The sequence below is a fragment of the Ambystoma mexicanum genome, chromosome 1p (assembly GCF_040938575.1).
Source record: "Ambystoma mexicanum isolate Mex_15411 chromosome 1p, UKY_AmexF1_1, whole genome shotgun sequence".
NCBI classification, from domain to species: domain Eukaryota; kingdom Metazoa; phylum Chordata; class Amphibia; order Caudata; family Ambystomatidae; genus Ambystoma; species Ambystoma mexicanum.
Genome location: NC_090921.1, coordinates 939,412,549 through 939,436,682, shown reverse-complemented (window position 1 = coordinate 939,436,682; position 24,134 = coordinate 939,412,549).

The following is a 24,134-nucleotide window of genomic DNA, read 5'->3' as shown; positions in this document are numbered from 1 at the left end:
TCCATTGTGTGCTCGAAAACATATACCAGTGCATTACTCCCCATTACCATGTGACAGTACGAAAACATGTTCCTCAGAATAATTGGTTGATCAGATGCTGTCTCACAGCACGTCCCTCCTGCCCATCCCCTCTTGCAAGACCTGCATCCCCTTCACCTCCGTCCTCATCACCATCATCATCCTCATCAGGTGCTTCTATTTCAACGTCAGGGGGCAGTGGCACATTCCGTCTGATACACATATTGTGCAGCATGACACATGCCATGGTGATCTTGGCCACCTTCTCATGTCCATACAGGAGAGCACCACCAGACCTGCTAATGCACCTAAAACGTGACTTCAAAAGTCCAAAAGTCTGCTCGATCACGATGCGGGTACGGGTATGTGCACGATTGTATTCCTCCTCGTGCCTGTTCTGTGGGTTCCGTACAGGTGTGAGGAGCCAGGTCTTCAGGGGATAGCCCGCATCACCTGTATGGGGGAATGAACAGGGTCCTGTTACTGTTCACCTCAAGAGCGGCCTGTTCACATCACACTAATTGACATTGCATTGTGATTCAAGTACTGAATTGACAGCATACATGCAGATGGTCTGTGTGGCAGCAACGTGCAAGGGGGAGGTTGACCCTGCAAGTAGTAATGCAACATTAATGCCTCCAACAGTATTTGACATGTCCTGGGTGAGGCCAGGTCTTAGGTGTCCCTGTCCCAGGCAAATTTGGTACCACACTGCGAGTGTACTGACATTCTGACACCAATGTGGCCATGCTGTGAGGCATCACTTCAGTGGTGCTATAGGTGTGTGGTTCAGTGCTATGTCTAGGGGTGATCCCTTTGCATGCATTCAAGTGCGCATTGCTGGATTGATGTTGTGCTGCGCTGATTGTGTATTACTATCTTGACGCCATGTTGCAGATTGGTGTGAAATGTGGCGTGGTAGGATGTTCAATGTGGATGGATGTGTGATATTTAGCAACCTGCATTGTTGTCGATGTTGTGCAGCTTCAAATTGCATGTGGGTTCTTCTCAAGTACATCGTGGCCTTCCCGGATGCACATTGGTGTACATCTGTATGTCCATTTCTCCTACGGACGACAGTCAACACCCAGTTGCAGTATGTATCTCCCCCCCCCAATCATTCCCAGTTGCAGTATGTATCTCCCCCCCAATCACTCCCAGTTGCAGTATGTATCTCCCCCCCAATCACTCCCAGTTGCAGTATGTATCTCCCCCCCAATCACTCCCAGTTGCAGTATGTTTCTCTCCCCCCCCCCAATCACGTTGCCATGTGCTTGCCCTGCTACTCACCGAGTAGCCACAAACGTTGTCCGGGGTGTCGCTCCATGTAGCGTGGGATAGTTGAGTTCCGCAGGACCATGGAATCATGTGTTGATCCTGGAAATCTGGCACAGCAATGTGTGATTATCTTGTTGGCGTCACATACCATTTGGACATTGATAGAGTGGAATTGCTTCCTGTTTCGGTACACTACTTCATTGTGATGTGGGACCACCAATTCCACATGTGTACAGTCGATGGCCCCAATGCAACTTGGGATGCCTGCCAGTGAATAGAAGCCAACTTTTGTGTTTGCAATCTCCTGGGCAGTCCGTGGCATGGATATGTGTTCAGGTGCATGCTTCAGGAGTGCATCGAGTACCTGGTTCAGCGTGCGTGAGAATACTGGTTGTGAGATGCCATGCATGTGTCCCACTGTATGCTGGTAGGTGCCTGTGGCCAGAAAGTGGAGCACACTCACCACCTTCAGTAGTGGGGGGATGGCAGTTCTGATGTCTATGAGGCTCACAATGTCGTCGTGGATCATGTCCACGATGCTGGTGATGGTAACCCTGTCCAGACGGTACAGGGTGTGTATCTGCTCAGGGGTTAGGTTGAATGGACTGGCTCTGATCCTGGGGATTGGTGGGTGCCTCTGTGGTATGAATAGGTGCCGTTGTGGTGCTTGCTGTGCCTGTCTTGCCCTCCTCCTCCTCCTCCTGCGTCTCCTTTGTGCTGCCTGTTGTAGTATCAGCTGCGCTGCAATGAGGTCCCCCAGGCCATGTATTGCTGCCAGTATTGGAACCATCTTTGTGTGGGAAGGGGTGTGGGAAGGGGTGTGGTGTGCTCCTTTTGAGCTGCCACAGTCTCCATTGCCTCCACCTGTGCTGATTGTGTCCACCTGTGGCAGGTGGAAACACTGCTCATTCCTCTTAACGGGTGGTCCGCGATGCCGGTATTTGCACCATGGCGGTAAGGGGTTTGGGTGGATTTACCATGCCGCTATTAGCATGTCCACTGGCCTTGTGATGCTGTGCTAATAGCGGCATGGCGTAATTTACGGGATGGAGGGTCGCGCGCACACGGCCTGCCCGCTATTAGTGGCACCGTAATTTGCGATGCCGCTAATAGCGGTGTGCCGGGTCGTGATCCGCATGGGGATTTAACGTTACCGGTATTCCATTACCGGTAACGGTAAATCCCTACCGCCATCCGTGTAATGAGGCCCATAGTCTTTGGAAGCAAATGGCATTCCTTTGTCTGTCACTGGACCATCTATTTATTTCTCCAGCTGCCACCATCTGTCATTTCCTTCAGAGCAAGGTGGGGGTTTTTCAGCTTGATTGAAGGTTTATTGCCCCTTCCCCACTTCACACTCCCTTGTCCTGGAAATTCCATTCTCAGTGGGTTCAGCCTAGACTAGATTCGATCCAACCTAATAATTATCACTGGGGTGTTAGTATCTGCTGAGAGAGGCCCTCCTGTTGGTAGCATCCCCCTCCAAGCAGAAACCTATTTTTCTTTTGGAACTTGCAAAATCCAACCAATATAGTTTAACAATTTTACTTTCTTATATTTGGTCCTGAATTAAACAAGCCAGTTGAATAAAATACCCATGTGTGTATTTTCCCCAGCAACAAACCCCTTCACATTGCTAGGTACTGACAGGCTTTCATCCAACAGTTTACTTTTAAAACAGCCTTTCTCTTCTTGAGTTTGCAAAGCCGATTGTACATGTGTGATGAAAAGCTGGCATTTATTTTTAAATTCGGTTTTGCATCTCCCTCGGATTCCCACACTGTCTTGCAGCTATAGTTATTTTCTGGTATGCAGGAGTTGGGTTTGAAGCACAGATGCATTGAAATTGACATGGCTCAGATAGCTGGAGTTTCTTTGAGCTACTGAGCTTTGATACTTTGTGATGAAAATGAACGCTGAAGAACAATGAAATATAGTGGGTATGGCAGGGCCCTCTAATCACAGTGGTTTAAGGAAGAACAGATGGGAATAGCGTCAGAGCAGCATTTTTAAAGGTGAAAAAGTTTCCTTTTTAATGGGGATTTTGGCCTTTCAGCAAAGCAGTGCTGCCTTTTCACTTTATTCTATTTGTATATGTCAGAACACACTGGCACGCTCCCTCCGTGTGTCCCCTGGTTCCATCCTGCCCAATGTTTGCTTGGCAAGAAGGTGCAGCCTTCTTTTTGTTGCTGCAAAATGCAGTTCTGAAGCTATGGTGCTCACAGGAGCTAGCACAACCATTTTGCAGTTTCTGCACACATGCAGCTTGGTTTGGTGAAATTCTGTTCAGTGGGTAAATGTAGCCCACAATATTCTAAATGCATTGAATTGCTGTAATGTTGCATGTGTCGCTGAACCTATAGACCCAGGCTTAGTGGTCAGGTACATGTTGTGCTGGCCGCTGCAAGGAAGAAGGTTCTTCCTTCTGCAGTACCCCCTATTTGAGGGGCCTGGCCTCTACATGAAGCGGTGAAGGTGCTCTCCCCAGCCCGTTTTCGGTTTTAACATTTGGTGCTGTAATCACCCACTTTCAAAGGCATTACAAAGCCCTGTTGCTCTTAGCCTTTTTCAGAACAGAACAGAACAAAACAGGGGATATCAAAATGAGTCTGTAGGCCTTTGGTCCTTGTTAGGGGTTTGGCTGTTTTAGGGACTGCCTGTAGATACTCTGAAGCCTATGCCATATGACCCTCCCCTCCATGTTGTGTGAATTTACATCCTAGCAGTCTGTGGTGTCCAGGAGATCCTGCTGTATGCAGTTTTGCATTGATACTGCTCCTTGTCTGTGTCTAGATGTACAGTAGTGAATCCTACCATGGAAACTGCATACATCTGGGGGGAAGACCATGAATTACAGAAAGTTACTACACTGCCTAGCCACTTGGTGGCCCTCTCCATGGGGGGCAGTGGGTATTGTATATATATATAATTGGACTGTACCAATATCCTGAAATTGTTCTTGTTCACCCATCACTGGATGTACCTGCAAAATGCTGTTTCAAGAACAAAAACATAATATTTACATAATGCATTCTGTGAGCAGGGATACCAACTGTTGCCACTGGGTATGGTTGTGGTATCCCTTTTTTGCAGTTGGTCAGCTAGTACAAGTGGATCTCGGTCATGTTACCACTACCCCACCCACCTGCTTAGCATTGTACCTATCTTTCCTTTCTTAACTGTTCTATCACAGGATGCGTCTCTTCTGGTCGTTCAAAGTGAAGGGTCAAAGAAAATGGCAGTTCGGACCGGAAAGAACCAAGGCAAGAACCTCTGCTTCTCCAGCATCAGGTAAGATCCCTTGAATATGTGTTTCACAGTTCAATTCCAACAGCTCATCACCACCATTTTCGTGCACCGCCAACCACACCACTCGCAAGCAACATCGGGACACCAAATCGCAGCAACCTCAAATGCGCTAACATAGACCCCATCAGCACCCCATGATCCACCACTACACAAAAATCAATGCTTGCAAAGGTCAGCTCAGCAATCAAACATGCAGCAGACATAATGACCCCATGACCAGATTTTACTTGTAAGCCATCTTTGTTTCCGAGACCTGGATAGCACAGTAACACTGTGCACAACACATCCCTAGGGGAACATGTGTATCGTTAGAACCTAGTCTCTGCATTCTAAACGAGGGTTCACTTGATTGTATTTTCTTTACCATAGAGGACTTACCGCATTCTCCAAATAAGATTGAGAATGACATTGGTCAAATTAAGCACAGCCTGACTCAACAGAAACAGTTGCAAGTCACATTTGATAATATAAACAAGAAACCACATACATTTCATTAAGAATTGGAGACAAAAAAGGTCAGAAAATTCTGCAGAGACTCTTTTGATTACAATGTATATATCATATACTCCTGGTAGGAATTCTATCAACAGAAGAAATATCCAAGATTTCAAAATAAACATGGGAAAGGGGCACAAGATAGTTCAGCTGATTATATATCATCTGCAATATCTAGTAGTGAATCAGAAGATGGGAACAACCAACCTGAATTGCTACAACTAACTGTAGAGCTTTCAGAAACAGGTGAACGGACATCTACACAAGGGAAGCAGTTCTATTTTTAGGCCTAACGCAAAAGTCAAGACAAGGGAAAATTAAATACACCATCAAGGAAAGTATCAACCTTTCAACAAAGAACCTAGTGGTGAATAGCTCAGATTACCGATCATTTAAATTTGAGTGTAATGCACTTCAGAAATGTTTGACCTTTGTACCACAGTCTACAAGTAGTTTGCTAAAGAAAAAAAATTGACCTTTTTAGGTTGATACATAAGATTAAACTAAATCTGTTGTTTTAAACAATAGAGTTGGAAAACAGGAAGAAGTTCAAGATTATGTGGAAATGAAAACCAAAAGCAAATTCTCCCCTCCGATACAGAATGCAACCATTAAGGTGTTTCAAAGAAAAGTACAGAAAGATATTTGCACAATAAGATGTAAAAATAAATTACATGCTAATTTCTTTATTTTTTAATTCTGTTTATTGATGGTCTTAGTAGATACAACTCACTTTGTGAACACAGTACCGTATATATTTGTTGTTTGATATATTACAGTTATCTCGTAGTATATTAACATTCACATGGTGACATCATCGTCCCAGGACATTAAACATAAATTCATTCGAAACGGTGCTCATTTATCCTTGGGGCGATTAGTTGCAGGTACAATCATCGTATATTGTTCTTCGTACTCGTTCACATATGACAGTTCTCGTAGAAAATGTTCAATGTTTGGTGGAGAGGGATTCTTCCAGCAATTTAAAATACATCTTTTCGCAATTATACATGAACCATTAACCAATCTCCTGATGGTTGCAGCACTCTTGCCGATGTCCCAAAACAAGTATTTTTGGGGAGTCATGGAGGCCAGAATCTGAGTTATCTCCTCTATTACTTCTGCCACTTTTCCCCAAAACTCAGCCACTGCCGGGCATTCCCAATACATATGAAATGACCCCGCTTGAGGTGCTTTAAATTTTAGGCAATCCCCGGTCCCTTCAGTTGTGAATTTAGCTATTTTGGCTGGGGTATAATGAAGTCTGTTAAGGACCTTAAACTGTATCAGACGTAGGCCTGCATTCATCAATATGGTTTTGGTGAGCATACAATATTTAGACCATTTCTTATCTGTAATGGTCGCCTTCAAGTCACTTTCCCATTTAGTCTTACCATCATTCAGTGTGGGGGAGTGTGTCTGTGTCAATGCATACAGTTTAGAGTTTCCCAGCCCGTGCCGGATGTTGCTGCTTGTAAGCATGGGTGTACGGGGGGTTCATCTGGAAAGAGGGGCCACCGTGTGCTGAATTCTGATTTCATTCTATAGTATTGGAGTGCTCTAAGCGCCCCCCCTCCCGTTATGTCGCGGAATTCGTCCATGCTCACAAACTTCCCATTCGGAAACATGTCACTCATATTAATTTCCTGGCGTGGATCCCACAGCCATTGTAGAGATTTATCTAATGTTGGCGGGATGTCAGGGTAGTTCCAGAGAGGGACAACTGGGTCATATGGAGTGTCTATTTTTAATCTTTTATATAGTGCGCCCCATGCTCGAACCATACTTCTCACAGGGTCATAGAGACATGTATCTTTGTATTTAAAATTAAAAATAGTGGACCGTAGGTCAATAGGGAATGCAGCGACTTTCTCTAGCCAGATGTGGGGTGAGCGATCGGACAGGTCGTACCAATGTTTGGCAAACTGCGCCTGTGCAACTTGAAAATACAGTTCAAAATCTGGTGCTGCAATTCCCCCAGAGCAGTACGGTTCAATAATTTTCTCCCACTTCATTCCAATGGTTTTGCCATCCCAGAGGAACGTTACAACCATCGAACGTAGCCGTGTAAAAAAGGCTCTCCCCGGCCATATAGGTATGTTCACAAAGAGATAGAGCAGTTTAGGGAGGATGACCATTTTCAATATGGCAACTCTGCCATGCACAGATATGGGGAGCTTGGCCCAGGTTTGGAGCTTAGCGTCGAGCAGCTGTAGGACCTGTTTGTGATTGTCTGTATATACTGTCTGTTTATCCCTGGATACCAATATGCCCAAATATCGGATATGTTGGGTTGACCATTTAAGCCCCGAGGTTGTCGTCGGGCATGTGGTGGCTGGCGTCAGGTGGAAGATCTCAGATTTTCCTCTGTTAATCTTATATCCTGAGTATTTAGCACATTTGTGAATGTCAGCTATGACAGGTGTTAGGAAAGATTTCATACTTGTATTTTCCCTCCATGTGTCAACCCCCAAACTTTTTGGTGCTGTTTAAACACCATTGACTGACTTTGCCAGAGAAACGCAGCCCTCAGCTGCGCTCCTCTGGGCTTACGCTCACTGTTATGGGGAAACTGACATGTCCTTAAGACAGTCAGTACTGGAAGACTTTGTTTCCCTTAGTCCTTTCCTACTGTTGCAGCTTTTGTGCAACATGTAAGAAGTGTGCAAAGTGTCTTAACTGTAACGCTCACCTGATTTTCGCAGAGGCGCCGGTCTTGACTGGGCGACTACCGTATCTTCAAAGGTGATGTGTAGCACCCGGTTGGCTCTTTGGGCTGGACCTCTGTGCACTGTATGCCTGACGTCTAGAGTAAGATGTCTGCAGATAGAAAATATGGGGTTAATGAACTGGGGTTATTGGGGTGTCCCTATCTCTTTCCTCTTCTCCTCTCCTGTAGACCCCCAAAGGTTAACGCTCTCACCTTAGGTAAGTGAATGCCGAGCTCTCCATCTGCCTCGGGGCAGGGTGCTGTAACCAGTTTCTTCACTGGATAGGTAGCGCAGGCCTCTTGACTTCAGAGGACTGCTGTCCGTCGTTTACTGCACGAACGGTAAGTTTCGAGTCATTCAAATGTCTTTAAAGTCTTTAGTAATGATGTCTCTTGTTTTGCAGGGTTCCGGCGATGGCGGATGACGGGCTGAAGTGAGTTGAAGATGGAGCCCGTGTGATGAATAGAAGCGCCTAGAAGCACGTAAGTAAGCGCTTGTTGCCTGCTTCACTATGCGCTCTAACTGTCTTTTTTTATTTTGCAGGTACGAGTTCGGAGCGGCTGCAGGGTGCCGGAATACCCACTGGATTAGATGTGGAAAGGAGTAATGGCACGTGAGTATTAAAGTTCCCCAATGTCTTTAAACGCACCTTGTTTTGTCTTTCAGATGCGGGATGCACCGCCGAAGGCCTCCGGAGCGTGCAAAGAGTTGGTAAACTTTTGTCTTTCAGATGCCGGAATGCTAACCTGTTCTTTCTTGTCTTTATAGGTGTTGCTGAAGACTGGATTCAGGATGGTAAGCCTTTGCCTTTCAGATGCCGGAATGCTAACCTGTTCTTTCTTGTCTTTATAGGTGTTGCTGAAGACTGGATTCAGGATGGTAAGCCTTTTTCCTTAGGCCCAGGACCGGATGCAGAAGACACGATGAGCGTTCTGCTGCAGAGGTTGCAGAATAACGCAAAGCAAGATTCATCCACCGGGTGTGGTTTAAATAGCCTCCTGTAGTGCTTAGGTGTCTCCTTCCACAGCCACGCCTAAGTAAGAAAAGAGTTCCTGGTAAGAAAAGAGTTCCTGCCTTCCAGAAGAGTTCCAGTGTTCTGAATCTAGGGAGTGGCTCCAGCCCCACCCAACAGGAAAAGTAGTTCCAAACAGAAGAGGATCAGAGGCTCAACTGGCAGGCAAGTAAGCAGCATGGTCTGCTGAAGGTAAGTCCACCCAAGCATTATGAGCCCGGCGCTTCCAGCGCTGGGACTGGGCATATTTATGAGCCTGGTGCCACTGGCGCCAGGACTGGGTCCAAAAGGTCCCAATTGGGACTGGTTGGCACTCGGAACCTGGGTTATGGATCTGCTTCCAAGGGAGTTGGGAAAACCCTGACCTTTTGGAAGCAGAGATCATGACAGTACCCCCCCTCAAGGCCCCTCCCAAACCGGGCTTCTCCGGGGGTTTTGGCTTGTCAGGAAATGTTCGGTGAAATCTTTTGATTAGGCGAGGAGCGTGGACATATTCAGCAGGTTCCCAGGATCTCTCTTGGGGGCCGTAGCCTTTCCAGTCAATTAGGTAGAATAGTTTAGATTTGGAGATCTTGGAGTCCAGAATGCTTTTGACTTCAAACTCGAGTTCTCCATCCACTAGGATAGGTTTTGGAGATTCGGTTAGTCGGGTTTGAGGTTGCACGGGTTTTAATAGAGAGACGTGGAAGACCGGATGTATCTTCATGTGCGGGGGCAAGTCCAACTTGACCGCTACTGGGTTTACTATGGTAGCGATGGAATAGGGACCAAGGTATCTTGGGTTGAATGTGCGTGGCCCTTTTAGAGATAGATATTTGGTGGATAACCAGACTTGATCCCCTACTTGATAGTGAGGGGCTTCCTTCCGATGTTGATCTGCTCCTTTCTTGTATTGTTCTTTAGCCCTTTGAAGGTGAGAAACAGCTTCCTTAAAGGCTTGGGTGATTGTAGAATGCAGGTAGTCTACTGCTGGTGTTTCAAGATCTTGGAGGGGATCCAACTCCGAGGTTCGAGGGTGACTGCCGTACAAAAGAAAAAACGGGGTTTTCCCAGTTCCCGAATGGACAGAGTTATTGTAGGCATACTCGGCTATCCAAAGGATATCTTTCCAAGTTTTTTCAGTTTGTTGCAGCATGCAGCGTAAATACTGTTCCAGAGTTTGATTGGTCCTCTCGGTTTGTCCGTCGGTCTGAGGGTGGTGACTGGTCGATAGTCTCACATCAATTTGAGCCGACCGACAGCAACTTCGCCAAAAATGAGAAATAAATTGACTACCTCGATCCGAAATTAGAACCGAAGGAAAACCGTGCAGTCGGACGATGTTTTCGAGAAATTCTCGGGCCAGAGTTGCTGCTGTTGGCAAGCCTTTGACCGGAATGAAATGCGCCATCTTGGAGAATAAGTCCACGATTACTAGAATCGTATTGTATCCGGAGCATGGAGGTAGATCGGTGATGAAGTCCATAGAAAGCGTATGCCAAGGGCGAGGTGGGATGTCAATAGGGCGTAAGAGGCCTGCTGGTCTTTCCTTTTGACTCTTGTTTTGGGCGCATACTCCACAGGACATTATAAAGTCTCTGATATCTTTTTTCCAAGACGGCCACCAGAAGTAGCGCTTGATCTTTTCTGAGGTCTTGGCTATACCGGGATGACCTTCCATTAAAGAGTCGTGATAACAAGAGATTACTTTTTTCTGTAAATCTGTGCTGGGTAGGTATAATCGTTCTTGGAAATACAATAAGTTGTCCTTTACTGCAAAGTCCTTTCCCTGCAGATGCCAATTCTGTATGTCTGCTGGAGTTACAAGTTGCCTGGCTTTATCCTTAACTTCCTCTATGGATTCTGTGGCGATTACACCCAGAATTCTTTGTTCGGGAATGATTGGTACAGGTTTAGGGTTGACCAAGTGTTCTTCCACTCCCATCCGAGAAAGGGCATCGGCTTTACCGTTCTTTGTACCAGGTCGATAGGTAATTATGAAGTCAAACTCGGCAAAGAATAATGCCCAACGGAGTTGTCTAGAGGATTGGGCTTTTGCGGTCTTCAAATATTGCAGGTTTCGGTGATCCGTAATCACAGTAACGGTGTGTCGGGCCCCCAGCAGATAATGCCGCCAAGCCTTAAAGGCAGACTTGATAGCCAGAAGTTCCTTGTCAGTAATCGTGTAATTGATTTCAGGAGGCGAGAATTTGCGGGACCAAAATGCCACGGGATGCAACTGATTGGTTACCGGGTCCTTTTGTGATAGAACTGCCCCCATGGCAAGGCTTGAAGCATCAGTTTCCACGATGTAGGGGAGTTTGGGGCGAGGGTGTTTTAAGATTGGTGCAGAGATAAATTTAGTCTTCAAATCCTGGAAAGCTTGTTCCGCCTCGGTAGACCATTCAAAACGTTTGTTTTTCTTTAACAAGGCAGTGATGGGCTGGACTATTCGAGAGAATTCGGGGATAAACCTGCGGTAAAAGTTAGCGAAGCCTAACATGCTTTGCACACCTTTTACGGAGGATGGTGATGGCCATTTGAGAACTGCATCGACCTTCTTTGAATCCATACGTACTCCGCCAGGTGATAATATGAATCCCAAGAATTCAACTTCAGTCACGTTGAAAACACATTTTTCCAACTTAGCGAAAAGTTTGTGTTGACGCAATCTTTCGAGGACCATTTTCACGTGTTTCCGATGTTCAGATTCCGATGAAGAATAAACGAGGATGTCGTCAATGTAAACAACAACACATACATCTATGAGCTCTCTGAGGACATCGTTCATAAAATATTGAAAGGCGGCCGGGGCATTGCAAAGTCCGAAGGGCATGACCTGATATTCAAATAGCCCATACTTGGTGCGGAAGGCCGTCTTCCATTCAATGCCCTCTTTTACTCGTACCAAGTGGTAAGCTCCTCTAAGATCCAGCTTTGTATATATGCATGCTTTTCTGACTTGGTCCAGGAGTTCAGGGATCAAAGGTAGCGGATATCTATTCTTAACGGTGATCTGGTTCAGGGAGCGATAATCGATACAAGTTCTAAGGTCTCCTTCCTTTTTTGGAACGAAGAACAAAGCTGAAGAAGCAGGGGACTTGGAAGGACGAATAAACCCATTTGCCAGGTATTGATCCAGGTATTGTCGAAGGTGAAGGTTCTCAGGCTCGGTGAGGGCATAAATTCTACTACAAGGAGGAGTAGATCCAGGTATCAGGTCTATCTGGCAGTCGTAAGACCTATGAGGAGGTAGAGAGTTAGCCTGATCCTTCCGGAAAACATCTTGGTATTCTAGGTATTCGGGAGGTAACTGGGGAGTCTCTGAAGAAATTGCGGCCAGTGCAACACTAGGTGGAGGGTGACAAGTAGAGACACATTCTGGAAACTGGACCGTTCTTGCTCGCCAATCGATCAGAGGATTGTGTTTCTCTAACCAAGGTATTCCTAGAATAATCTGAAACTGAGGGGCCTTGATCACATCAAACACGATCTTCTCATGGTGTCCATCTTGACTTACTAGCATCACCTCTTGAGTGGTATGCGTTACTGGCCCGGAGGCTATCTCCGTACCATCCACCGTAGTAATGACGTCCTTTACAGCCTTGGGACAAAGAGTTAGATTCATCCTCAAAACCATTTCATGATCCACATAATTGCCGATGGCACCGCTGTCGACGTAAGCTTCAATTGCATGTAATCGATCCGGATTATCAGGGCTAATGAGGACCATAGGTATCATGAAATGCGAGGTCACGGAACTGGTTTTCACGCTCGGCAAGAGGACCTCTATTCTTGTCGGGCGAGGTCGTTTCCCTGCTCAGAGTTTGTAACTTTGGTAACTGCAGCTCCTACTGCCTTCCTGGCAGGTTTCACCGGACAGTCTCGAAGAAAGTGCCCTGAGTTTCCGCAATATAGGCATAATTGCAACTGTTTCCTCCTTTCCCGCTCCCTTTGTGTTAGAGGACCTTTCAGACCCCCTATTTGCATGGGTTCCCCGGAGTCTACTCCTTTGGAAGGAGTTGGCGGTTTGGAAAATACTCGAGCATCAAACTTGGAACGATCGGCCTTCCTGTTCTGCAGGCTGTGATCTATTTGAACAACCAAGTCTATATAATCTGAACAGTCTTGTGGGGGATTCACTACTTGGGCTAAAACGTCTTTGAGCTCTCGACGTAGACCTCTATAAAACAGCGTAATCCTTTTGTCCTCAGGCCATTGAGTTTCCACTATTAGTCTATTGAAAGATGCAATATAAGCCAAAAGGTCTTGATTACCCTGTCGCAACGAAAGAAGCTCATTGTCCAAGGCCTGCCCCTGTGAATGTCTTGCGAACAGTTTTTCCATACTAAGCTGAAAGGCTTGAAAATCATGGAGAACCGGATCATCTTGATTAACTAGAGGGATCGACCAGTCTGCCGCATTGCCACTAAGGTACGAAAGTACAAAAGCTACTTTTGCTTGATCAGTTGGAAAGGCTGCTGGCCGGCATAAGAAGTGCAACCGGCACTGATTGATAAATACTGCAAACCTCTTTGGGTCACCAGAAAATCGTTCGGGCGGAGCCAGAGGTACATTCCCAGGTAGGTTGATCTGCACTGGATTCATAGAGGATGTTGAAGGAAGATTTGACCCTGATGCGGGTAACGGGGTCTGTCCGGCTTGTGACTGTAGCACTTGTCTAGCAAGATTGTCTGTTCTCTCCTTGGAAATAATTAGTTCCCTTCTTAGAGCATTCGTTTCCTGACGAGCTGCATGCACTTCTGCCCTTAGTTCCCCAAGTAACCGGGCTAGGGGGTCAGTATCCGAGGTTTCCATAGCGCCTGGGCGAGAGGTTTGCGGTAGGCTTTGCGTTCTGTAACGCTCACCTGATTTTCGCAGAGGCGCCGGTCTTGACTGGGCGACTACCGTATCTTCAAAGGTGATGTGTAGCACCCGGTTGGCTCTTTGGGCTGGACCTCTGTGCACTGTATGCCTGACGTCTAGAGTAAGATGTCTGCAGATAGAAAATATGGGGTTAATGAACTGGGGTTATTGGGGTGTCCCTATCTCTTTCCTCTTCTCCTCTCCTGTAGACCCCCAAAGGTTAACGCTCTCACCTTAGGTAAGTGAATGCCGAGCTCTCCATCTGCCTCGGGGCAGGGTGCTGTAACCAGTTTCTTCACTGGATAGGTAGCGCAGGCCTCTTGACTTCAGAGGACTGCTGTCCGTCGTTTACTGCACGAACGGTAAGTTTCGAGTCATTCAAATGTCTTTAAAGTCTTTAGTAATGATGTCTCTTGTTTTGCAGGGTTCCGGCGATGGCGGATGACGGGCTGAAGTGAGTTGAAGATGGAGCCCGTGTGATGAATAGAAGCGCCTGGAAGCACGTAAGTAAGCGCTTGTTGCCTGCTTCACTATGCGCTCTAACTGTCTTTTTTTATTTTGCAGGTACGAGTTCGGAGCGGCTGCAGGGTGCCGGAATACCCACTGGATTAGATGTGGAAAGGAGTAATGGCACGTGAGTATTAAAGTTCCCCAATGTCTTTAAACGCACCTTGTTTTGTCTTTCAGATGCGGGATGCACCGCCGAAGGCCTCCGGAGCGTGCAAAGAGTTGGTAAACTTTTGTCTTTCAGATGCCGGAATGCTAACCTGTTCTTTCTTGTCTTTATAGGTGTTGCTGAAGACTGGATTCAGGATGGTAAGCCTTTGCCTTTCAGATGCCGGAATGCTAACCTGTTCTTTCTTGTCTTTATAGGTGTTGCTGAAGACTGGATTCAGGATGGTAAGCCTTTTTCCTTAGGCCCAGGACCGGATGCAGAAGACACGATGAGCGTTCTGCTGCAGAGGTTGCAGAATAACGCAAAGCAAGATTCATCCACCGGGTGTGGTTTAAATAGCCTCCTGTAGTGCTTAGGTGTCTCCTTCCACAGCCACGCCTAAGTAAGAAAAGAGTTCCTGGTAAGAAAAGAGTTCCTGCCTTCCAGAAGAGTTCCAGTGTTCTGAATCTAGGGAGTGGCTCCAGCCCCACCCAACAGGAAAAGTAGTTCCAAACAGAAGAGGATCAGAGGCTCAACTGGCAGGCAAGTAAGCAGCATGGTCTGCTGAAGGTAAGTCCACCCAAGCATTATGAGCCCGGCGCTTCCAGCGCTGGGACTGGGCATATTTATGAGCCTGGTGCCACTGGCGCCAGGACTGGGTCCAAAAGGTCCCAATTGGGACTGGTTGGCACTCGGAACCTGGGTTATGGATCTGCTTCCAAGGGAGTTGGGAAAACCCTGACCTTTTGGAAGCAGAGATCATGACATTAACATACCGCACACTTGGGTCTCTAGTCATTCCAAAGGCCCTAGAAACTCTCGCTGGACTTTTTATGAACTGTGCAGATGTGTCATAGACAGGACTGGTGGCAGCTATCGTTTTCTTATATTTTTAACCCTTTCTTGCCATGTTAACTGCGTTAACCGCGTTTGGCACAAATAGGTGTCCTGGCTCCAAAATGGCCACTCCACGAGGTTCTTTGTCCTGTCCTTTGGCCATCTTGCCCCTTCACCATCCCCAGATCAAGTCGACCCGGTTCAGTCCTTATTTGGTCATGAACTTTCCCGCGAAACCCAATGCTCTTGCGGGCTTCTGCATGCCTTGTGTGTGTGCCTCCAAGATGTGGGCTGGGATGTCTGTTCCCAATAAACATCTTGGGTGCCAGAGAGTCTGGAGTGTCCTGAATGCCTGGGACCACCGTGGTCCATGATTGGTCCACATATGGAGTGAGTGTTTGTGAGCAGATCTCCCATTAGGTCCTCTCCATTTTGGCGCAAAGGGAACTGTGGATAAGAGGAGGCTGGAAACACCACTACCAGGTCGATCTCCAGAGTTCACACCGAATGAAGGAATGGAGCCAAGTATCCTGCAACAAGAAGCCGAGTCGAGGAACCACTGGTGACCCGCTGGAAAGTTTGGCACCCTGAGCCTGCTGTCATCCCTTGAGACCCCTCTGCATTTGATTGTTCTAGAAGGTCTGCGAAGATTCTTCGACTCATTGGAATAGTGGGACCAACTATTCTCGGCACCTTCATCAAACCCTGCAAGTAAGCCTCTTCGGAAGTGTCCATGGGCCAACCAGTGGGCTGACCACCTTACGCAGGACCTTTGCTCTGTCATCGCCGCCGTTTTGAAGAGGCCTTCGAAACTTGGTATACTGCAAACTCTGTGTCCACGGCACCCTCAAACCGAATTTCGTACACTTGGCATTCCCAGGTCTGAAGTGAGACGAGTGCGCCCGGACCGGAGTATTCGTGGTTACCATGTTGCCCTGCTGCGGCAACAACCTGTGCAAGTTCGCTGCCTTTGTGACCCTCTTGCCGAGAAGTCCTTTTTGCCGCCTTCGCACCTGCCAGAGAGGTGGATTGCACTGGCAAAGTCTGGGTCTGCTTGCGTCGGGGATCGGTGAGTACTCCAAATCCCAACCGGTGGCCCCTAGCACAAGAGCCCATTTTTACGAAGGAGTGGCCCTTGCAGGTCCCTATCCTTTCCACCATTATTCTAAAATAGCAACTCCATCCAGCACTCTCGAACTGCCTCTGCCTCTGGTGGGTGGGGCCCTTCTTGAATAGTAGGAACTTGTTCTGCATCGCTGCATCCACCTTTCCGGAGCTGCTAGAGGCCCTGGAAGAGACCCTATCCTGCCCATTGGCACAAGCGCATGCACCTGCATAGCATGTACTTTTGAGCACAAGGCTCCTCTCTTCGTAGGGGTTGGACTGCCTCTTTTAGTTAGGTGTATCATTGATGAACTGGACCTAAAGACTATTTGCACTGCCTGTTGTCTTCCCCTCTAGGTTGTCAACATACTTCGTGCATTTACCCTTTAGACCCCCTTGGTCCTGTATATATATTGTGTTGATTGTGATGTGTTGGTTTATATAGTGTGACTGTGATTCTTTGCTATGGTCGATGTTACAAAGGCCTTGTAATAAATGTGTCTATATTTTTAATATAAGACCTGTGTAGAGTCATTTGTAAGTGTCCTTGCTCTGTATGCTCATTGAGGTCTTTCCGTCACCCTCACCCCTCTTGAGACTTAGAGCCTCATTACACAGTAGGCGGAGGACCAAGGTGCTATTAGCACCTTGGTCCATGCTGGTAAAATACCGGCACCGCTTTGGTGGAAAGGGGAATTACCGCCCTATTCCAAGGTTGGTGGGGCGGTAATTCCCCCTTACCCCATTGCCCTTCCCCATTCCCATTTTTGCCCCATAGGGCATAATGGGAATGGGGAAGGCGCTAATTACGGTGCCAAAAAAATTGCTGTACCGTAATTAGCACCCTGGTCCCTTTGCGGGTTGGTTTTTAACGCCTGCTAAACAGCAGGCGTTAAAGTACCTACCCGTAAAGGGACGTCGTAGTAAGGTGGTAAGGGTTTACCATTACCGGTGCCATTACCGGTACCGGTAAACCCTTACTGCCGTCCGTGTAATGAGGCCCTTAGTCTTGACCGCTGCCATCGCTACCCTGATTGGTCTGGCTTGTTCAGAGGTTACCCTGTTCCAAGAAACTAGGCTGGCCTTCTGAACCTCTGCCCCTCCAGGTCAGAGTTCAGAAATCCGTCTTAACAACAGGCGTCAGGTTAGTTTCAGGATCTCGGATATATAAAAGGGTATCATCTGAATATAGTGAGATAGATTGGGGCGGACCTGACATTTGTATCCCTCTGTCTCTGTGTTTCTGCCTGACAAATAGTGCCATAGGCTCTATGGTGAGTGCAAATAGTATAGGCGAGAATGGGCAGCCTTGTCTGGTATCTCTGCCCAATGGGAATAGTTCAGAGATCGTGTGATTAGTAAGGACTTTGGTACCCGGCGCTGTGTACAACAACTGGACGTATCTTACAAAGTTAGGGTCCATTCCAAATTTTTTTAGTACTGAAAGTAGGTATATCCATGACACCGAGTCGAATGCCTTTTCGGCGTCTAAAGACACTGCCACCGCGCTTGCTTGGGGGTTTATTTGCACCATTATACCAAACAACCTGCGTAGGTTTAACGCAGTGGATCTTGTGGGGAATTGAATGGTAATTTCTGAAGTCATGAAAAGCATGCCATCAAGAAATTGTGGAAAAATGCAGACATTATCTTTAACCCAGCTGACAAAAGGGGGGGGGCATTAGTGATCATGAACAGGAATGATTATCGAAATGAGGTTAAAATACAGTTATCTGAGCAATAACCTTCTATGGAGATTGGGTATACTCCAATTGAGAAAGTTAAATATTTGATACAAGAAACTCTGGCAGATGCAGAAGGAAATTAATATGTAACACATCAATCTAAATCCTTTGTCACTAAGACACACCCAATTATGCCCATTCTGTATATACTACCTAAGATCAACAAAAGTTTAGAAAAACCCCTGGGAAGGCCTATAATTGCAGCCACAAATAGCCTTCTGGAACCTATATCACAATATATTGATAACATGGTTCAACCAATCATGCAGAACAGTAAGCCATATGTTAAAAATATAGGACATTTTTAACAAGATTGGATAAAGCTAATTACACACAAGAACAGAACATCCTATTCACTACTGATGTCACAAGCCTCTATACAATATACCCCATGAAGATGGACTTGCTTCCATTGGATGGTAACTATTGAGTATGGAAGGCTGTATGGCTGACAACGCTCTTGTACAGACTTTACATAATAAAATTGTTCGTATGAAAACCTCTTTAGATATGAAGACCGTTTTTCTTACAAGTTGCAGGGACTGAAATGGGGGCTCTTATGACCTTGTCTATGTTAACATTTACATGTGACACCTAAAACATATAATGAAATCACAGAGGTGGATGAAGTCACTTAAATGCTATTGTTCATACATAGATGATATTTTTGGAATTTGTCATGGTCCACTACATGAATTACTCTGTGTTTTCGAGTACATCAATACGATACACCGTAGGATTAAATTCACCACTCAATACATTATAACTAAAATTCAATTTCTCGATGTGGAGGTATATTTAGAGCAAGGGAAACTACACACTTCAGCTTATTCCAAACCTACAGACAGGAATAGCATGCAACTGTCCACAGGTTTTCACCCACAAAGAACATTAGAAAGTAGTCTTTATAGCCAGTTTTTGAGAATCAGATGTATCCTTTCAAGTGAAAGAGAATATGTTAAAAAAACAAGTGATGTAAAAGAGAAATTTATATCGAGGAAATAAAAATCAAGTTATATAATGTGCACTGAAGAAAAAGTACAACAAATATTGAGAACAACATTACCAGAAAAGAAGAAAGATAAGCAATTCCCAGTACTTGTCTATGTTACAACAGTCTCACTACAAAGTGATAAAGTCAAAATTATTCTGGAAAGACCATTTCCGAGCCCCCGAGCCTATATATTTGCATGTAGGAAAGGCAATCTTTTGGGGAACTATTTTGGAAAAACTGACCAATACACACAAAAATCACATTCAACTTCCAAAATGGGAACCAGGCCATGCAATAACTGTCAACATTTCAAAAACATCATAAAAGGTCATATTGTTTGCATCCCTTACACTGGTGAGAACATTTTACAGAATCATTCACTAACGTGTGACTCAATAAATGTAATTTACGGTGTAAAATGTTCATGCAATATCTTCTATGTTGGCGTGAAGAACCGCAAAGCTAAAATAAGACAGATAGTACACAAGGCCAACATAAGACTGAAAAGTGACAAATGTCCTTACATTTTATTGAGGAAAGACACAACAATCACCCTTTCTAAAAGAGGAGGTGACATAAACTCAGCTTTGTCCCAGAGAGAAATCTGTTGGATTGATTGGATGAATGCAATGAAACTCAAAGAATTGAATGTACACTGGGACCTTTCATGTTTTTTGTAAATAAAAGATTGTAAGCATGAATATTGTATTTGTATATAAATTCTGTCTGTATTTTCATACACTGGTTGCTGATGTATGTACATTTAGATTGATTGTTCTGCTTTGGGTTTGCCGTTCTTGGTGAAGTGTTCAAATGTTTGCCACACATGTGCCAGGGACAGCACAGCACAGCCGTCTTTCGTGGCAATGCTTAAATGCGGTTTTTAGGTGAAGGGGATTTCTGTTTCAGGGCCTTAAATATACCCCACATTGCTAATTTTCTAAATGGATTCCTCCAGAACTGTAGTCATCACCTATGGAGTCCCAAAAGGATCCACCCTATAGCCCTTGATCTTTAAAATTTACATAGACCCACATAAAACTATTCTGACTCCACATCCACCAATACACAGAGGACACGAAGCTCTGCTTCAAGATATCCTCCATCTAAGACATCCACTGGCTCAAGGGTTGCCTTACATTAGGATAACCCTGGATGTCCAGTGCTTATCTGAAACTTAACTTCTCCAAGACCAAATTCCTACTACTGACCAACAACAATGAACATCTTGACATACAGCCCTCCATCTTGATATGAACCTACAGGGCTTCACTCCCCAGTTTACAACCTGTTCCAAGTCCCTTATGTTCTACACCAACAAAAACCTCTCCTTCTTGGAGCACATAGCAAGGAAGACACAAATGGCGTTCTACTAACTTTCCCCCCCTGCAGAAAACCAAGCCTTTCATCCCAGCAAACAACTTCAGATCTTGCGACTAAGCCCTGGTCCTCTCCAACTGTGTGCTTGCAAAGCCCTCCGGCAAGGCCTTCCGAAAACCACTGTGGCACCCTTGAGATGTGTCCTACATGCTGCAGCATGACGCATCAAAGGACTACACATATTTGGACCACATCACCTCAAGCCTCATCAAACTGGAATGACTTTCACTGCAAGCATGCATCACCTTACAACCTGCTGCATCATCTATAAGGCTATCGCCCTCCAGTTCCCACACTCCCTCACTGAGAAGTTCAGACTCTCCAGAGGGCTGAAATACACAAGAAGCAGGTAGATGTGCAGACTTCAACTCTGACAGTACCAGAAGGAAAGAGCCAGTAGGCAGGCCATCTCTGTTTACCGTCCCAGATTATGGAATCTCATCCTTGTCAATGCTAGACTTGACCTTTCACTTCTACAGTTCAGGAAGGAGCTCAATACCCTGATATTCAAGGAATGACTCCCCCTAACACCTAGGGCCACACACACTTCACATAATGTAAGACTCAGTGATCTGCTGCCCCGTTTCCTGCCCTTCCTGCTTGTAGATCCCTTGCGGCCAAATTACCCACCCCCCGCCCCCAAAAACCCTCCCTGCTTTCTTATTTTGCTCCCTTGTGCTATGCTTTCCTCATTGTGCACTTCCCCCTTTGACTTGTAAAATACTCAGTTGATTCCAGAAGCTACATCCACACTCAATATGAACCCTAATAATAATTAAACAAAACAATCATTCTGGTCAATCCTCTGTGACCTCTTGATTCAGTCAATCAAATCATGGGGTAGGAGCGATGATATCGACAGGACAGCAGGATGGTGCAGTTTGAATATGGAGCATGGGCACTAAGAAGACACATGGTCCAACCAACATCCGGCTAAGTCTCACTCACTCTATACGTATATTTTATGTCACCATGTGTTAAATGTACCTTTATTTTTTGGTAGTATGCAGTTCCTTCCAAGGCCTATGTGCCCTGAAGTGGTGGTGCTGCTCAGCTGTGTTTGCTTCCCCTTGGCTTGGTCTGGATTAAGTGTTTGGTGCTTGCGTCCAAAGTCATAGGATAGGACCATAGGGCCTAATACCTACATCTATTCAGGTGGGCCCTCTCCCACTCACTGGCATCAAGGTTTTTCAGTATCCAGCGCCTACTTGGGCCACTCCCCTCTGAACCCAATCCTATTCCATCTCAGTCTTTGCCTGCTAACCCTCCTTTAACCCCCCCACCTACATTCTCTTCCTTTCCTCTTTTCTCCCCTGATGAGGTTGCTAGACATGTCCGATCTATGAAAGCCTTGTCAAAACAGGTTCATCCCTGTTCCTCTAAAACCATCAAAGACAACATTAACACCCTCGCTCCAGCCCTTGACGATTTTTGCAACCATTCCTTTGCCTCAGGATCCTTCCCCTCCCCTCTGAAGCACTCCCTTGTGCTTCCTCTTCTCAAGAAACCCACAGCTGATCCTTCCTGTCCAGCTAACTAAAGTCCAATCTCCATTACTCCCTTTCTGGGCAAACTCCTGGAATAGCTGGCCATCTCTCAGCTTAACCTTCATTCTGATTATGTTGGCTGTCTCCATGATCACCAGTCTGGCTTCAGAGCTGCCAGAAGCACGGAAACTGCTCTCCGGAACATCCGTGAAGATGTGCTCTCCAACCTTGACTCTAACATTCCCTCTGTCCCCATCCTATTCGATCTCTATTCTGCCTTTGACACGGTCAACCATACCATCAAGCTCAAACGTCTCTGTGATAACCTGGGTATCACTGATCAGGCTCTGGCCTGGCTGACCTCCTTCCTCTCCGATTGACACTCCCAGGTCCAACTGGGGTCTTTCCTATCATCTATCTTCCTCTCTACATGTGCTGTTCCCCAGGGTTCTAACCTCTCGCTCTGGCTTTTCAACCAATACCTTGCAACTCTCGCCCACTGCATTGCCATTTTCTGCTCAAATTTCCATTGCTACGCTGATGACACTCAACTCATTTTCAGGCTGCCCTCGGCCACCTCCTCTCCCTCTCTCATCTCTGATTGCCTAACTGCCATTCAAGATTGGTGTGCCGCCAATGATCTTTGATCTGAATGCCAGCAAGAAGGCGATCCTCCTCATCGGCACACCTTCCCCATCCTTTCCCCTCTCTCTCTGGCTGACCTCTCTTGGCCCTCCTCCTTCCCTCACCTGCAAGGCTAATAACCTCAGGGTCATCTTTGACTCCACACTTTCTTTCTCTGCCCACATCTCTAAAAAGTCAAACTTCCTACTTCACCGCCTCAGAGGTACTCAGCCTTTCCTCTCCTTCCCCCAGAAGCTCACTGTCTCCCAAGCTCTGGTTCTCTCTAGGTTGGACTATTGTAACAGCCTCTTTCTAAATCTACCTGCCTCAACTCTCCGCCTTCTGCAACTAATCCAGAACAGGACGGCAAGACTTGTCCTTGGCCTCAAGCCCTGGGGTGGTATCTCTCCAGCTCTGAAATCTCTCCATTGGCTCCCAGTGGATGCAAGGATTACATTCAAAACCCTCTGCATTGTACACAAGGCTTTCTGGGGCCTGGGTCCAAAATACCTTCAGCTATCCCTCCACAAATACCTCCCCTCTCGAGCTCTTCATTCCTCTACCTCTAACTCCCTCAGGGTCAGTTGTTTTTCAAAGAAAGGAGCTGGGGGGTAGATCTCTGTCTTCGGCTGGGGCCTCCCTCTGGAACAGCCTCCCTGCCACTCTAAAACTTCAGGAGAACCATCTCCAGTTCCAGAAGCACCTCAAGACCTTCCTCTTTGCTTCTGCCTTTGCTCCCCCTCTCCCCTGCTGATGTGCTCTCTCTTGGCACTGTGCACCTGGCCACCCTCTGTCCCCTGGGCCTAGGTACCTGCTCACCCTGCCACCCTGCTGTACTGCCTCCTGGCCACCCCTTGCACTGGGGACTGTATCTGTACCCATACAGTCCATCCGTCCCCCTTTTTCTTATTTTTCTGCACTTATCAGACTTACTCAGTTCTGCTGCCATAAACACAGCACTTGCCACATGCTGGCTGCACTGCCACTGCTTATTGCCTCCATTATCTATTTATTTGTATTTATTATTATTCATCTGTTCTCCTCTGTTCCGCACTTTCCACTCTCCCCTTCCATGCACTTTCCCCCTTTCCTTTTCCCATGCACTTGCGCGTTCTCAATGTCACTGGGCCCAGTAAGATCGCTGTTTGTTCTCCCCTGATTCCCTCCCTTGCCTTGTCGCGCTCGAAACACTTGTGTACGAGCGCGATACAAATAAACTATCATGTCATATCATATCACTGATTGACATTCCTTTAGTCATTGGGTACCGGTGCTGAAACTTCACACCTATGAACCCCTGTGACACCCATTTTATCATGTTCAGTCACTTTCAAATACTGCAAGCTACCAGTGCATTGGCTCACCTGACTGGCTCCCAATGCTGCATGGCACCCTTCCACCTTCTGTGCTCAAATGGATTGCATGGGGGTCACAATACAAATGTTCGACACGCACCGAATATGTCCACCAGCCACCATATTGGGTGCTCAGTAAATATCTCTGCAGTGCCCTCTATGCCATGCACTGCAGTGCAGAAGGTGGGTCTCTGTTCAAGTGCCTAGTCGGTGAAGGCAAACCATTGGAAGGGCTTTTTTGCATGTGGTTGGGACACCAATCGACTGAAGGCCAGTTCACCACAG